Source organism: Salmo salar, chromosome 13, assembly GCF_965601325.2.
Source record: "Salmo salar chromosome 13, fSalSal1, whole genome shotgun sequence".
NCBI lineage: Eukaryota > Metazoa > Chordata > Actinopteri > Salmoniformes > Salmonidae > Salmo > Salmo salar.
The window spans coordinates 88,870,596-88,888,305 of NC_138303.1; the positions used below are offsets into that span (position 1 = coordinate 88,870,596).

A 17,710-nucleotide genomic window follows, 5' to 3' on the forward strand; every position below is an offset into this window, starting at 1 on the left:
TGGTTTCTGCAGATCCAAGGCTAACGCTAACATTTCAGACATGGCCAGTCAACAGAAATACATACTTTCTGCCCAGTGCTATACACTTCTTCTCTCCAAGCATTAGGAATAATGCATTATACACAAATCCTGCCTCTGCACAGTCCTACCTGGTGTTATGAGGACTGTGTTGGACTCCCCTACACCACAGACACATCTCACAGTCTTCACACTGCCCTCCCTGCTGGCTGGCTGGTCCTCTGCCGTCTCTGGCCCACTCCTGGTCCCTCGGAACCCCAGGGTGTGGCTGTGGCTCACACTGACACTGTGGCATGGAGAGGCGTCCCCGAGCTAGATGAGACACAAGCAGGTACACATGACAGATGGCCATTACAATACAAACAAATAAACAGCAAACGTAGACAAGAATCGGACTAAATCTTTAAGTGATTTATTCCTGCAAACTATATACTGTATCTGTTCTCATCTTTAAGCATGGTTGTGATCCTGACTGAGCCACTGTACACACTACAGTAAAATGTGTCACTGCAAATAAGGCAACCATTCTGTGTCTTGTGCCAAATCTATGAGACTTGGCATTACTGCATACTGGGAATCATGCTCTCTAGCACTACATATGTAGGACCTTAATTTGACCTATATTGTCACAGCAAAATAATCCTGCAGCAACAGGATTTGAACGGTTAGTCCATAATGTTGCTTGATCGATGGTTAGGCTATTAGCTGGCCAAACGTCAACTACATGAAAAGTGCAATACTGTTAATATGTGTGTTAGAGTGGGCTTTCAGTGAATTTATGCAAATCACAAAACTAATTTGCATTTCCTAGGGTGCAGGAAGATTCTCAGCAACAAAAGAGTGATCAAATTAAGATACTACACCTACATCATTGCCAGGAAAAACATAAAATGCTTGTGACAGACATAACTTGCAGGGCTGAGTCATTTGGCAAAAGAGCCCAATATCACACATAATACAGTTATTGTATGCCACAATATCTTAGTAAAACAGGACTAAACAGAAATGGTTTCCTTATCATTTAGGGCCCTCTCACTATCGTAAAAATATAATTTTTGTGAGAAGTGAGAACCTTGCCTATGTTTGCATTAGAGTGATGTTTCCAAAATAACTTTGGTATTAGCTGGGGCGGAGTAGTGCAGTGCAGTTTCGTGTGCCCCCGAAAGGTTAGAGTAAGCCCCCCCCTTACTTGAGGATACATTTTTTCTTCCATTGGGCAGAAAGAAAAATGTGCAGTATTTATAGCGAATCTCATACGGTTTTACACATTTTGCCACGAGGCTGAGAGAAAATGTTCCTGTTTTAGAGCTCAGTACCTTGACACAAGGCGAGACCAAGATGCAGACACAGAAGGCAGATGGTTGGAGTCTTACAATATTTATTAATCCAATAGGGGAAGGCAAGAATGGTTGTGGACAGGCAAAAGGGTCAAAACCAGTTCAGAGTCCAAAAGGTACCGAAGGGCAGGCAGAATCAAGGTCAGGACAGGCAGGATGATCAGGCAGGTGGGAAGGTAGTACAGAGTCAGGCAGTGGTCAAAACCAGGAAGACTAACAAAAGGAGAATAGCAAAAGGAGTACAGGAAAAATACACTGGTTGACTTGACTAACAGACAAGGCAAACTGGCACAGAGAGACAGGAAACACAGGGATAAATACACCGGGGAGAATAAGTGACACCTGTAGGGGGTGGACACAATCACAAGGACAGGTGAAATAAATCAGGGTGTGACATTCAGAGATTTTTGAAAGACGGGACAATCTAAAAAAAAAACACTAAAATGTATCTTAATAATATTAACAACATTTTAATATATACACTGAACAAAAATATAAACACAGCATCAAGTTTCAAGTTTCAATGTCACAAGTGCAGTAAAATGCCTTTCTTGCAAACTCAAAACAAGATTTGAAAGTTACAGTTCATAAGGAAATCAGTCAGTTGAAATAAATAAATTAGGCCTTAATCTATGGATTTCACATGACTGAGAATACAGATATGCCTCTGTTGGTCACAGACACCTTAAAAAAAGGTACAGTTGAAGTCGGAAGTTTACATACACTTAGGTTGGAGTCATTAAAACTCGTTTTTCAACCACTCCACAAATTTCTTGTTAACAAACTATAGTTTTGGCAAGTCGGTTAGGACATCTACTTCGTGCATGACACAAGTCATTTTTCCAACAATTGTTTACAGACAGATTATTTCACTTATAATTCACTGTATCATAATTCCAGTGGGTCAGAAGTTTACATACACTAAGTTGACTGTGCCTTTAAACAGCTTGAAAAATTCCAGAAAATGATGTCATGGCTTTAGAAGCTTCTGATAGGCTAATTGACATCATTTGAGTCAATTGGAGATGTACCTGTGGATGTATTTCAAGGCTTACCTTCAAACTCAGTGCCTCTTTGCTTGACATCATGGGAAAATCAAAAGAAATCAGCCAAGACCTCAGAAAAAAAATTGTAGACCTCCACAAGTCTGGTTTGTCCTTGGGAGCAATTTCCAAACATCTGAAGGTACCACGTTTATCAGTACAAACAATAGTACGCAAGTATAAACACCATGGGACCACGCAGCCGTCATACCGCTCAGGAAGGAGACACGTTCTGTCTCCTAGAGATGAACGTACTTTGGTGCAAAAAGTGCAAATCAATCCCAGAACAACAGCAAAGGACCTTGTAAATATGCTGGAGGAAACAGGTACAAAAGTATCTATATCCACAGTAAAACGAGTCCTATATCAACATGACCTGAAAGGCCGCTCAGCAAGGAAGAAGCAACTGCTCCAAAACCGCCATAAAAAAGCCAGACTACGGTTTGCAACTGCACATGGGAACAAAGATCGTACTTTTTGGAGAAATGTCCTTTAGTCTGATGAAACAAAAATAGAACTGTTTGGCCATATTCACCATCGTTATGTTTGGAGGAAAAAGGGGGAGGCTTGCAAGGCGAAGAACACCATCCCAACCGTGAAGGACGGAGGTGGCAGCATCATGTTGTGGGGGTGCTTTGCTGCAGGAGGGACTGGTGCACTTCACAAAATAGATGGCATCATGAGGAAGTAAAATTATGTGGATATATTGAAGCAACATCTCAAGACATCAGTCAGGACGTTAAAGCTTGATCGCAAATGGGTCTTCCAAATGGACAGTGACCCCAAGCATACTTCCAAAGTTGTGGCAAAATGGCTTAAGGACAATAAAGTCAAGGTATTGGAGTGGCCATCACAAAGCCCTGACCTCAACCTTAGAGAAAATTTGTGGGCAGAACTGAAAAAGCGTGTGCGAGCAAAGAGGTCTACAAACCTGACTCAGTTACACCAGCTCTGTCAGGAGGAATTTGCCAAAATTCACCCAACTTATTGTGGGAAGCTTGTGGAAGGCTACCCGAAACGTTTGACCCAAGTTAAACAATTTAAAGGAAATGCTACCACATACTAATTGAGTGTATGTAAACTTCTGACCAACTGGGAATGTGATGAAAGAAATAAAAGCTGAAATAAATAATTCTGTCTACTATTATTCTGACATTTCACATTCTTAAAATAAAGTGGCGATCCTAACTGACATAAGACAGGGAATTTTTACTCTGATTAAATGTCAGGAATTGTGAAAAACTGAGTTTAAATGTATTTGTCTAAGGTGTATGTAGACTTCCGACTTCAACTGTAGGGGCTTGGATCAGAAAACCAGTCAGTATTTGGTGTGACCACCATTTGCCTCATGCAGCAAGACACATCTCCTTCGCATAGAGTTGATCAGGTTGTTGATTGTGGCCTGTGGAATGTTGTCCCACTCCTCTTCAATGGCTGTGCAAAGTTGCTGGATATTGGCGGAAACTGGAACATGCTGTTGTACACATCGATCCAGAGCATCCCAAAGGTACTCAATGGGTGACATGTATGGTGAATACTCACTCACCAGAACTGGGACATTTTCAGCTTCCAGGAATTGTGTACAGATCCTTGCGACATGGGGCCGTGCATTATCATGCTGAAACATGAGGTGATGGCGGCGGATGAATGCCACGACAATGGGCCTCAGGATCTCGTTATGGCATCTCTGTTTATTCAAATTGCCATCTGTAAAATGCAATTGTGTTTGTTGTCTGTAGATTATCCCTGCCCATACCATAACCCCACCGCCACCATGGGGCACTCTGTTCACAACGTTGACATCAGCAAACCACTCACCCACACGACGCCATCTGCCCGGTACAACTGAAACCAGTGGCCATCGAAGGAGAGCATATGCCCACTGAAGTCGGTTACGACTCCGAACTACAGTCAGGTCAATACCCTGGTGAGGATGATGAGCATGCAGATGAGTTTTCTGAGACGCTTTCTGATAGTTTCTGCAGAAATTCTTCGGTTGTGCAAACCCACAGTTTCATCAGCTGTCCAGGTGGTTGGTCTCAGACGATCCCGCAGGTGATGAAGCCGGATTTGGAAGTCCTGGACCGGCGTGGTTACATGTGGTCTGCAGTTGTGAAGCCGGTTGGGCATACGGCCAAATTCTCTAAAATGACGTTGGAGGAGGCTTATGGTAGAGACATTAACATTAAATTCTCTGGCAACAGCTCTGGTGGATATTCCTGCAGTCAGCATGCCAACTGCACACTCCCTCAAAACTTGAGACATCTGTGACATGGTGTTGTGAGACAAAACTGCATATTTAGAGTGGCCTTGTATTATCCCAAGGACGAGGTGCAACTGTGTAATGATCATGCTGTTATGATTGTGACAATGGTGGTTCGAATATTGTATGTTTAAATTGATAAAAAATAGAGAACTTTATAGACCATGAGTGTCTTATTGCACTATATGTAATGAAGACATGAATAAGGGGTCATGGTATAGCTGACCCTGCTCATTCCTGATTCATTTAGGATTATAGACAAACCTGATGGAGTTATCCAAATCTCCGGACAATATTTTTTAGGAATCACAGTTTTGCGAAGAATAACTATTTAAAGTCACTGCAAGAAACTACATTTTTTTGTTAATATCCATTATTGGCAGTTTTTAGATTTTTTTTACTTTTTGGGAGAGTTTATAATTGTGATCCTTTGCTCCAAACAAGGGAATTTCCAAGCATAGAGCCGACATGGAAATTAATAATATTGAAAGTATTTTGAAAAATCACCAAACACATCTTTTCCCTTATAAAATTCCACTAAATGTCATTTTTAAGCAAAATAATTATGCAACAAAATCCTTAATTTTTTTACTATAAAAAGAAAGTTTCCGATGGACAAGGGTTGTCCCGACTTTCAAGAATCTCTGAGCTAATTTCCTGCTTTTCTACACATTTTGCCATGAGGTTGAGAGAAAATGTTGCAGTTTTAAAGCTATTTTCCTATAATTCTAAACATTTCTTTCATATGCTATGCTATCTGAGGGGCCCGACCCCCTGGGCTCGGGGGTGTGTGCTACGCCAGTGCTGGCGCGGGAATTCAACTCTGTTGCCTGACAAGAAGCAAGTTTGTCTCACACTGTCTGCTCTATGATACGTGATCTGATATAAGCCTTTTAGATTCAATTTCTGGCTTAGGACCAGAGCTTTAGAATTAGTGAAGTGCCCTTAAAAAAGAATGAACTGAAAAAACATGTTGACACTTACAACTGTGGCCTAAGGAATTACATGACAGAAAAAAGTGACTGCATTTATGCATATATGCATATCCGCTGCTGTAAAGAAGTACTCATCATTATTTGTTGATGAGCACACAACTCAATACATCAAATTCCCTGAGTGAGATCTGATCTTCTCTGATTGAAAGGGTTTTTACAGTGGTGGTGGTCAACTAGTCTTTTTTCTACCTCCCAGCAGGCTCAACAGCCTGGTCTCATAGACAGCTATGGAAAATATAGATGCAAACTCCCTTGGTAGGTAGTGTGGTCTACAGCTTATCATGAGGTACTCTACCTCAGGTGAGCAATACCTCGAGACTTCCTTAATATTAGACATCACGCACAAGCTGTTATTGACAAATAGACACACACACCACCACATTTACTATATAACGTTTAGCAAACGTCTCCAGTGCGTCTCTACGGCCCAGGTTATCCTGCGCCTGCTCTACGCACGGTACCCCCCGTTCACCAGCACAGCCTAGTTCGTCCTGTGCCGGCGCTCCGCCCTTGCTTGGCTCAAATAACCATCCAGCCAGGACGCGGTGTGCCAGCTCTAAGCTCCAGACCTCCGGTACGCCTCCGGAGCCCAGTACGTCCTGTGCCTCCTCCTCGCACTCGCCCTGAGGTGCGTGTTACTAGTCTGGCGCCTCCTATGCCAGCTCCACGCATCAAGCCTCCAGTGCGCCTGCCCAGTCCGAGGTGTCCTGTTCCTGCTCCCCGCACTCGCACTGAGGTGCGTGTTACTAGTCTGGCGCCTCCTATGCCAGTCCCACGCATCAGGCCTCCAGCGACACTCCCCAGTCCAGAGCCTCCAGCGACGCTCCCCAGCCAGGGGCCTCCAGCGACGCTCCCCAGCCCGGAGCCTCCAGCAACGCTCCCCAGCCCGGGGCCTCCAGCGACGCTCCCCAGCCCGGAGCCTCCAGCGACGCTCCCAAGCCCGGAGCCTCCAGCGACGCTCCTCAGCCGACGAACTAGGCTGTGCTTGTCCGCAGCCCGGAGCCTCCAGCGGCGGTCCGCAGCCCGGAGTCTTCAGCGGCGGCCTTTAGCCCGGAGTCTTCAGCGGCGGTTGGCGGTCCGAAGCCTCCGGCGATGATCCATGGTCTGGTTCCTCCAGACATACAGAAGGGGGTGGATCAGCGGGAGCCGCCGCCATAGACATTAGTCACCCAGCCTACCCTCCCTTTGTGTTTTTTTTTTGGGGGGGGGGGTTTGTTGTTTGGGGGGGGTTTGTTGTTGGTTTTGTAGGTGTGGTCGAAGTCCGCACCTTTGGGGGGGGGGGGTACTGTCACGTCCTGACCATAGTAAGTTGTTATTTTCTATGGTAGAGTAGGTCAGGACGTGACAGGGGGTGTTTGTCCATTTTTGTATTTCTATGTTTAGTTTGTAGTTTTGTATTTCTAAAAAACTCTCCTTTATCTAACCACATTGCCCGATTTCAAAAAGGCTTTACAATGAAAGCAAAACATTAGATTATGTCAGGAGAGTACCCAGCCAGAAATAATCACACACCCATTTTTCAAGCTAGCATATAATGTCCCAAAAACCAAAACCACAGCTAAATGCAGCACTAACCTTTGATGATCTTCATCAGATGACACTCCTAGTACATTATGTTATACAATACATGCATGTTTTGTTCAATCAAGTTCATATTTATAGCAAAAAACAGCTTTTTACATTAGCATGTTTTGTTCAGAACTAGCATACCCACCGAAAACTTCCGGTGAATTTACTAAATTACTCACGATAAACGTTCACAAAAAACATAACAATTATTTTAAGAATTATAGATACAGAACTCCTTTATGCAATCGCGGTGTCCAATTTTAAAATAGCTTTTCGGTGAAAGCACATTTTGCAATATTCTGAGTAGATAGCCCGGCCATCATGGCTAGCTATTTTGACACCCACCAAGTTTGGCACTCACCAAACTCAGATTTACTATAAGAAAAATTGGATTACCTTTGCTGTTCTTCGTCAGAATGCACTCCCAGGACTTCTACTTCAACACCCAATGTTGTTTTGGTTCCAAATAATCCATAGTTATATCCAAATAGCTGCGTTTTGTTCTTGCGTTCAAGACACTATCCAAAGGGTGACGCGCCGGCGCGTATCGTGAGAAAAAAAATTCAAAATATTCCATTACCGTACTTCGAAGCATGTCAAACGCTGTTTAAAATCTAATTTTATGCGATTTTTCTCGTAAAATAGCGATAATATTCCAACCGGGAGACGTTGTTTTCGTTCAAACACTGAAAATAGAAAATGGGGTCTTCACATGCACACGCGCGCCAGTGTCATTGTTCTCAGAACGACCACTTTCCAAAACCCCTACTGTTTTTTGCCCAGGGACTGCAGAGTTATCATTCAACGTTCTGGTGCCTTCTGAGAGCCTATGGGAGCCTTAGAAAATGTCACGTTACAGCAGAGATCCTCTATTTTCGATAAAGAGGCTACAGAAGGCCAAGAAATGGTCAGACAGGGCACTTCCCATATAGAATCTTCTCAGGTTTTGGCCTGCCATATGAGTTCTGTTATACTCACAGACACCATTCAAACAGTTTTAGAAACTTTAGGGTGTTTTCTATCCAAATCAAATAATTATATGCATATTCTAGTTTCTGGGCAGGAGTAATAACCAGATTAAATCGGGTACGTTTTTTATCCGGCCGTGAAAATACTGCCCCCTATCCTAAACAGGTTAAAATGCAAATCAATTTATAACATTTTTGACATGTGTTTTTCTGGATTTTTTTTGCTGTTATTCTGACTCTCACTGTTCAAATAAACCTACCATTAAAATTATAGACTGATAATTTCTTTGTCAGTAGGCAAACGTACAAAATCAGCAGGGGATCAAATACTTTTTTCCCTCACTGTATGTAGTCACTCCCCTTGCTACGAAGCCCCTAAATAAGATCTGGTGCAACCAATTACATTCAGAAGTCACATAATTAGTTAAATAAAGTCTACCTGTGTGCAATCTAAGTGTCACATTATCTCAGTATATATACACCTGTTCTGAAAGCCCCCAGAGTCTGCAAAACCACTAAGCAAGGGGCACCACCAACCAAGCAGCACTATAAAGACCAAGGAGCTCTCCAAACAGGTCAGGGACAAAGTTGTGGAGAAGTACAGATCAGGGTATCAATCAATCAGATTCCAAGCAATCAAGATTCCAAGCAATCAATCAGATTCCAAACTCTCCACCATGGCCAAGACCAAAGAGCTCTCCAAGGATGTCAGGGACAAGATTGTAGACCTACACAAGGCTGGAATGGGCTACAAGACCATCGCCAAGCAGCTTGGTGAGAAGGTGACAACAGTTGGTGCAATTATTCGCAAATGGAAGAAACACAAAAGAACTGTCAATCTCCCTCGGCCTGGGGCTCCATGCAAGATTTCACCTTGTGGAGTTGCAATGATCATGAGAACGGTGAGGAATCAGCCCAGAACTACACGGGAGGATCTTGTCAATGATCTCAAGGCAGCTGGGACCATAGTCACCAAGAAAACAATTGGTAACACACTACGCCGTGAAGGACTGAAATCCTGGAGCGCCCGCAAGGTCCCCTTGCTCAAGAAAGCACATATACATGCCCGTCTGAAGTTTGCCAATGAACATCTGAATGATTCAGAGGACAACTGGGTGAAAGTGTTGTGGTCAGATGAGACCAAAATGGAGCTTTTTGGCATCAACTCAACTCGCCGTGTTTGGAGGAGGAGGAATGCTGCCTATGTCCCCAAGAACACCATCCTCACCGTCAAACATAGAGGTGGAAACATTATGCTTTGGCGGTGTTTTTCTGCTAAGGGACAGGACAACTTCATCGCATCAAAGGGACGATGGACGGGGCCATGTACCGTCAAATCTTGGGTGAGAACCTCCTTCCCTCAGCCAGGGCATTGAAAATGGGTCGTGGATGGGTATTCCAGCATGACAATGACCCAAAACATACGGCCAAGGCAACAAAGGAGTGGCTCAAGAAGAAGCACATTAAGGTCCTGGAGTGGCCTAGCCAGTCTCCAGACCTCAATCCCATAGAAAATCTGTGGAGGGAGCTGAAGGTTCGAGTTGCCAAACGTCAGCCTCGAAACCTTAATGACTTGGAGAAGATCTGCAAAGAGGAGTGGGACAAAATCCCTCCTGAGATGTGTGCAAACCTGGGGGCCAACTACAAGAAACGTCTGACCTCTGTGATCGCCAACAAGGGTTTTGCCACCAAGAACTAAGTCATGTTTTGCAGAGGGGTCAAATACTTATTACTCTCATTAAAATGCTAATCATTTTATAAGATTTTTGACATGCGTTTTTCTGGATTTTTTTGTTGTTATTCTGTCTCTCACTGTTCAAATAAACCTACCATTAAAATTATAGACTGATCATTTCTTTGTCAGTGGGAAAACGTACAAAATCAGCAGGGGATCAAATACTTTTTTCCTTCACTGTATGCACGCACCACTTTTCCGTTGTTTATTTTTTCACATTTTTTTGAAACAAGTTATTTTTTTCATTTCACTTCACCAATTTGGACTATTTTGTGTATGTCCATTACATGAAATCCAAATAAAAATCTATTTAAATTACAGGTTGTAATGCAACAAAATAGGAAAAACGCTAAGGGGGTGAATACTTTTGCAAGGCACTGTATAACAGTAAAAGTAACTATTATTTTCAACCCAGCAAGCCTTGGAAATCTGTGTTAAAGGTTTAGACATTCTCATCCTACCACAGAGAAAATCCTTTAAATAGTTAAATTAATTCACTCCTCAGGCTTTCAAATTATTTCATGAGCACTCTTTTTGAAGACAAGTCTCTGAAATAATGAACTGTACAATGCAGAGAAATAAAATGGTTAATACGCTTAGCTGAGCAGAAAATCTAATTAATCTGGTGTTTTCAGCCAGAGAGGAAAACAAGTCAACACCTCTGTCTCTGCAAACTAACACAGACACACATACGGGATAAACGAACAAAGCAAACATTCAAAGTAAATCAACGTCATACGTAAATATCAATATTTGTCTATTGTGCAAAGACATGGCTTTTCCCCACAATAGCATTCAAGCTGTGGCAATTTGGTATCAGCATAAACAAAGCACTGATTTGAACCCATTTTAAGCAGACCTCAGAGTTCCAGCAGCACTATATTAGTATGGTAATAGTATGGTTACTGCCGTTTATTTTATTTAACCTTTATTTAACTAGGCAAGTCAGTTAAGAACAAATTCGTATTTACAATGACGGCCTACCAAAACGCAAAAGGCCTCATGCGGGGACGGGGGCATGGGATTCAAAATAAAAAATAAATACAATATAAATATAGGACAAAACACACAACAAGAGAGACAACGCAACACTACATAAAGAGAGACCTAAGACAACAACATACTGTAACAAGGCAGCAACACATGAGGCAGCAACACAGCATTGTAGCAACACAACATTGTAGCAGCACAAAACATGGTACAAACATGATTGGGCACAGACAACAGCACAAAGGACAAGAAGGTTGAGACAACAATACATCACACAAAGCAGCAACAACTGTCAGTAAGAGTGTCCATGATTGAGTCTTTTAATGAAGAGATTGAGATAAAACTGTCCAGTTTGAGTGTTTGTTGCAGCTCGTTCCAGTCGCTAGCTGCAGCGAACTGAAAAGAGGAGCGACCCAGGGATGTGTGTGCTTTGGGGACCTTTAACAGAATGTGACTGACAGAACGGGTGTTGTATGTGGAGGATGAGGGCTGCCTTAAGAGTCTGGCACATACACTTTAGTACAGACACTTTAGTAAATAAGGCAAGTGCCTTCACATCCCTCTATGTTGCCTGAGTGACTGAAAACCAAAGACACATTATTAAAAGATTACAGTTTCAGAGTAGTACACATGCTTGACTGTTGTATTTCTACTTACGGTCAATGTCCCTGGTCAGGTTGGTGGTCATCCTGTTACAGAGCCCTGATTCCATTCCATTGGAGTGACTGTGGTCTGGAGGACATCGCATAATGTGCTGCTGTTTCACATGGATCTCCTCATGCAGTCTGTGAGTCTTTAACATACAATGACAGCATAACAATCTCAGACTGCTTACGACTTCACATTAGTTAATTGCACTTCTGGGCAAATTGTGTTATACAACTCTTGATTGGTATGAAGGAAAATACACAACTTACAAACTATTATCAACTACATAGAAATGAATGACTCCAGATATCAACACACACAGACAAAAGTGATTCACATCTGAATCTTACCATTGTGCTCAATCGTTCCACAGACTGGACAATGTTCCGAGGACCACCAAAAGTCTCTGTGGCTCCTGAGAGAGAGGACGTCCACAATCTGCTCACTGCCACACCCGTCCTGCTGCATCACCCACAGCGCCAAAAGGAGGAGAGAAATTGAAAAGCAAATGAAAGCGAGCAGCCAGCAGCAACGGAGCCGATGAGGATAATGCCACATTAACTCATCCTCATCTTCACTGCACTCAAGTAGACTTCCAGAGGACAACACATGCACAGGGACCTCCAGCGCCTCATAGAGTAGGCTGAGGGGGAAGGGAAGGGTGAGGAGGGGAGGGGAGGGGGTGGCTGAATCACTGGAACTGGCAGTGTCTAGGTTCTCTATGGGGAAGGATTCTCTTGTGATGTCCAATATTACATATCTTCTGTGATGAGATGTCTAGTGGTGCCTTATGGTAATCAATAAGTAAATGGGAAATAGTGGGGTTATCTTCATGCTATAATGAAAGCTATTCACAGTTCAAGGTCATTTCTTATTATGGCATGGTAGTACCCTTAGGACATATGTCTATACAAGGATTAATATCAGTATGTGCTTCTAAAAGCCAAATTCAGAGTCGCTCTCAGTGGTCAAACATTCATTGACTACCAGCATTTAAAGTTTATGAAATCTATGGGATCAAATCTATAAACTAAGAAATGGCACCACCTGGTGCCTGGATAGCAATTTACAGTAGCTCTAACAGGGGAAGAGCTGTCCACCAGTGGTGTAAACTACTTTAAAGTACTACTTAAGTTGTTTTTTGGGGTATCTGTACTTTACTTTACTATTTCTATTTTTTACAACTTTTAATTTTACATCACTACATTCCTAACGAAAATATTATACTTTTTAATCCATACATTTTCCCTGACAACCCAAAGTACATGTTGAATGCTTAGCAGAACAGGAAAATTGTGAAATTCACACATTAATCAAGATAACACATGGTCATCCCTACTGCCTATGTTCTGGGGGACTCACTAAACACACATGCATCTTTTGTAAATAATGTGTGTGTTGGTGTGTGCCCCTGGCTATCCGTACATTTTAAAAACAAGACAATGGTGCCATCTGCTTTGCTTAATATAAGGAATATGAAATTATTTATACTTTTACTTTTACTTTTGATACTTAAGTATATTTAAAACCAAATACTTAAAAAACTTCTACTCAAGTACTATTTTACTGGGTGACTTTCACTTGAGTAACCTTCTAATAAGGTATCAATACTTTTACTCAGCGATGACAATTGGGTTATTTGCCCACCACTGCTGTCCACCACACACCACTCAATAAATGGCTACAACAACACATATTTGAAAATTCTAAATTTGTTCAACAATATTATCTAATTGGTATGCTTTTCACACAGACAGTTTAGTATGTCGATTAAATTATATCCTGTGTGAGTTGAATACCAGCTAGAATGAAGCACATTACAGAATTACAAATTGTAAAAACCATTCTGCTGTGCAGCTAGTACCCCACAATGTGTGTCAGCCATTGTGATAGATAGAGGACTCTAGATGGATATAACCAATGATGTATATACACCAAATGACTGACAATGGGTACTGTTTTGAAATCCCGCACCTCCATCTTAGCACTCCCCCACCAGTCTAAAATATTTTATTAATGTATACATTTGTTTTTGCCATGTTTATTCTATTACAGACACCTTAATGCATACTTTTAAATTATATGTGATCAACAAAAAATGTAAAATAATTAAAGTTCTAATGTTACTGTACTGACTAAAACAATAAAATACTTAAATACATGTAATTTTGTCTTTGAAACATTTTACTGAAATACTGTAGAATTCCATTCATTCCTTTGGAGGAATGCTCCTTCAAAGCCTCCCACTGGCCAATACATAGCATCAGCAATTCAGGGTTTATATACATCACTGGGTATAACTCGTTTTAATTTCGACATTGCCATTGAGGGCTTCTACCATTTTAAAGTAGTCAACTGGGTGGGGATTCCTCTGGGTTGGGAGCAATGACTGTATATATGAATGGACAAAGCTATCGATCACGTGACACCATTCATACCTATGTGAAGACTCAATAGCGCATTGAAGCCAAATGAAGTCAGACATAACATGCGCAATTTGAGCTATTATAGGAAGTGACGTTGCAGGTTAGCTCAGTGCTCCCTCTCTCATTGAGTAACTCAAGTTGAAGGCCTACCAGGCTACTGCAGGCTGCCATTAGCAACTAAATTATCCTTAATTTCTTCTGTGGGTGATTTTAAAATAATCGGTTCAAGGACATACAGTGCATTCAAAAAGTATTCAGGCCCCTTGACTTTTTCCACATTTTGTTACATTACAGCCTTATTCTAAAATGTATAAAATTGGTTTTCCCCTTATCAATTTACACACAATACCCCACAATGACAAAGCAAAAAATGTTTTAGACATTTTTGCAAATTTATAAAAGAAAAAAACTGAAATATCAACATTTACATAAGTATTCAGACCCTTTACTCAGTACTTTGTTGAAGCACCTTAAGCAGTGATTATAGTCTTGAGTCTTCTTGGGTATTGTCACGTCTGTGTCTGCGTCTGCGTCTGCTCCTGCTCCTGCTCCTGCTCCTCCCCTCCAGCGTACAACGTCGCCAGAGTACTAACCACCGGTCCTGGGATACATCATTACGCACACCTGGCACTCATCATTAATTGCACCTGTGACTCATTATGATTCACACCTGGACTCCATTACCTTCATTTCCTCCCCTTTATATGTCTCCCTTCTCAGGCCGGTGGTTTCTGGTCCCCTAGCTGATGCTGTCCCCCACGACACACCTCCACCCCTGGACATCAAGGGGAGCCCGGCGTATGCTGTCAGATCCCTACTGGACTCCCAACGTCGTGGGGGTCGGCTCCAGTATCTGGTGGACTGGGAGGAGTATGGCCCAGAGGAGCGGTGTTGGGTTCCGGTGGAGGACATTCTGGACCCAAACATCCTCCCTGATTTCCACCATTCGCCGCCTGGAACGACCCGCTCCTCGTCCTCGGGTCGTCCTGCGGCTGGAGCCGCACATCAGAGGGAAGGGGGTACTGTCACGTCTGCTCCTTCTCCTCCCCTCTGGCGTACGACGTCGCCAGAGTACTAACCACCGGTCCTGGGATTCCTTGATTCACACCTAGACTCCATTACCTTAATTTCCTCCCCTTTATGTCACTCTCCCAGGTTCACTCACCAGTTGGTATTGTTATTGTGTATCGGCATACTGCCTTATGTTAGTGTCGTGGTCTTGTTTTATTAAAGCGTTTCACCTGCACCTGCTTCCGACTCACCGCCCCATCATTACAGGTATGAGACTACAGGCTTGGCGCGTATTTGGGGAGTTTCTCCCATTCTTCTCTGTAGATCCTCTCAAGCTCTGTCAGGTTGGATGAGGAGCATCGTTGCACAGCTATTTTCAAGTCTCTCCAGAGATGTTCAATCGGGTTCAAGTCCGGGCCACTGAAGGACATTCAGAGTCTTGTCCCTTTGCCCAAGTCTGAGGTCCTGAGCACAATGGAGCAGGTTTTCATCAAGGATCTCTCTTTGTACTTTGCTTAGTTCATCTTCCCCTCGATCCTGACTAGTCTTCCAGTCACTGCTGCCAAAAAACCCAGCCACAGCCTGATGCTATGATCACCATGCTTCACCGTAGGGATGGTCCCAGGTTTACTCTAGACGTGACGCTTAGAATTCAGGCCAAAGGGTTCAATCTTGGTTTCATCAGACCAGAGAATCTTGTTTCTCATGGTCTGATTTGTCCTTTAGGTGCCTTTTGGCAAACTCCAAGCGGGCTGTCATGTGCCTTTTACTGAGGAGTGGCTTCCGTCTGGCCACTCTACCATAAAGGCCTGATTGGTGGAGGGATGTAGAGATAGTTGTCCTTCTGGAAGGTTCTCCCATCTCCACAGAGGAACTTTGGAGCTCTGTCAGAGTTATCGGGTTCTTGGTCACCATCCTGACCAAGACGCTTCTCCCCCGATTGTTCAGTTTGCCCAGGCGGCCAGCTCTAGAAAGTCTTGGTGGTTCCAAACTTCTTCCATTGAAGAATGATGCAGAAATGTTTTGATACCCTTGCCCAGATCTGTGCCTTGACACAATCCTGTCTATGAGCGCTACGGACATTTCCTTCGACCTCATGGCTTGGTTTTTGCTCTTACATGCACTGTCAACTGTGGGACATTATTTAGACAGGTGTGCCTTTCCAAATCATGTGCAATTAATTGAATTAACCACAGGTGGACTCCAATCAAGTTGTAGACTCATCTCAAGGATGATCAATGGAAACAGGATGCACCTGAGCTCAATTTCGAGTCTCAAAGCAATGGGTCTCAATACTTATGTAAATAAGGTATTTCGGTTTTATTATTTTGTATACATTTGCAAAAAGTTCTAAACCTGTTTCCACTTTGTCATTATGGGGTATTGTGTGTAGATTGATGAGGGAAAAAATGAATTTAATACATTTTAGAACAAGGCTGTAATGTAACAAAATATGGAAAAAGGTTAGGGGTCTGAATACTTTCTGAAAGCACTGTACATCTGCTGTATTAGAAGCAATTATTGGTACCATGATTGTCTTTGAAGAAAAAAATATTTACATAAAGATTGCCTCCATTCACTATAATGGGGGATCCTGTTTTTTGCTAACAATGCCTTTAGTACCGGGTCGGTCTTGAATTTCAATGAGAGGGGGAAGTCTTTCTCCTCTGGTCAGGAGCAAGGGGCCAGGGTTCTGGTCTAGAAACACGGTTTCAACTGCTCCTATAGTTTTGCTTCTGTACCTCGGTTTAACTGACATCCGGGCCCTGAAAGACAATTTCCATAGACGGCCACATAGAAAAGTCAGATAAAACATTTCTGTCGTCATTATTGTGGATTACGTTTTTCTGGACCCCGCAAGGTTGAAGTTCACCCCTCCCGCTCTTTAAAAAAATGTAATAGAATTTGTCAGCCAGACTGCCACTCACAAAGAATAAACCACCGATCGCTGTGCATGGTGCTGAAATTGCGACATGTCTATGCGGCTGCATACCTATTGAATCAATTATAGGCTCTCTGTGAAGCCAGGGCATGTATAGCTTTGCTTTGGCTAATGGATAAATGTTTATTGGTAGGTGTATTTGGTTGTCATTTTCTCATGTTAAGCCTAACATTTCAAGAAGCTATACACGGTGTTCCAATGCTATCAGTTTGAGACTTCTAGCTGGTGGCAATAAATACATTACTTGTTCAGTAATTAAAGTTGGAAATTCAAACATTGCCTATTGTTATATATATATATATAATATATATATATATATATATATATATATATATATATATGCACAACTCCCTTTTGTCCAGTTTCCCTGATGTTGCTACGGCAATCAAACTGTTTTTACCATCCCTATAACTGTCGCTTCTGTGGAGAGATCGTTTTCTAAGCTAAAACTCATAAAGAACTACCTAAGAAGCATTAGGCTCTCGGTCTGAAATGCGCTTTTGAACACCTGAGTAAACTCCACTCAATGCACCGGCACCGTCGTAGCCTTCAAAACAATTAATTTGCGGAGACTGCTGGGGTGTCCGGTACGCCAGTGTGATGTCATTGCTGCTTGCACTGCTCCCTGCTTTCACTGAGTGCTAGTGTGCATGTGAAATTGGTCTGTATAATCCGGATGCAACTCGGATAGATAGACAGTCCATGAATCGGACATCTTGGATATTTCAGTTGTAGGGAGCTATCAGCCAATTGTCAGAGCATTGT

At 42.5% G+C, this 17,710-nt stretch overlaps 1 long non-coding RNA gene across 1 annotated transcript; it reads right to left on the reverse strand.

The window, feature by feature from the left end:
* Positions 1–48: 48 nt before the first annotated feature.
* Positions 49–12,355, reverse strand: LOC145860080 (uncharacterized). The gene is made up of 3 exons (XR_014380181.1): positions 11,917–12,355; positions 11,576–11,711; positions 49–330 (listed from the first exon to the last, which is right to left on the reverse strand). It is a non-coding gene; the product is annotated as an uncharacterized LOC145860080 (long non-coding RNA).
* Between the last annotated feature and the right edge of the window lie 5,355 nt (positions 12,356–17,710).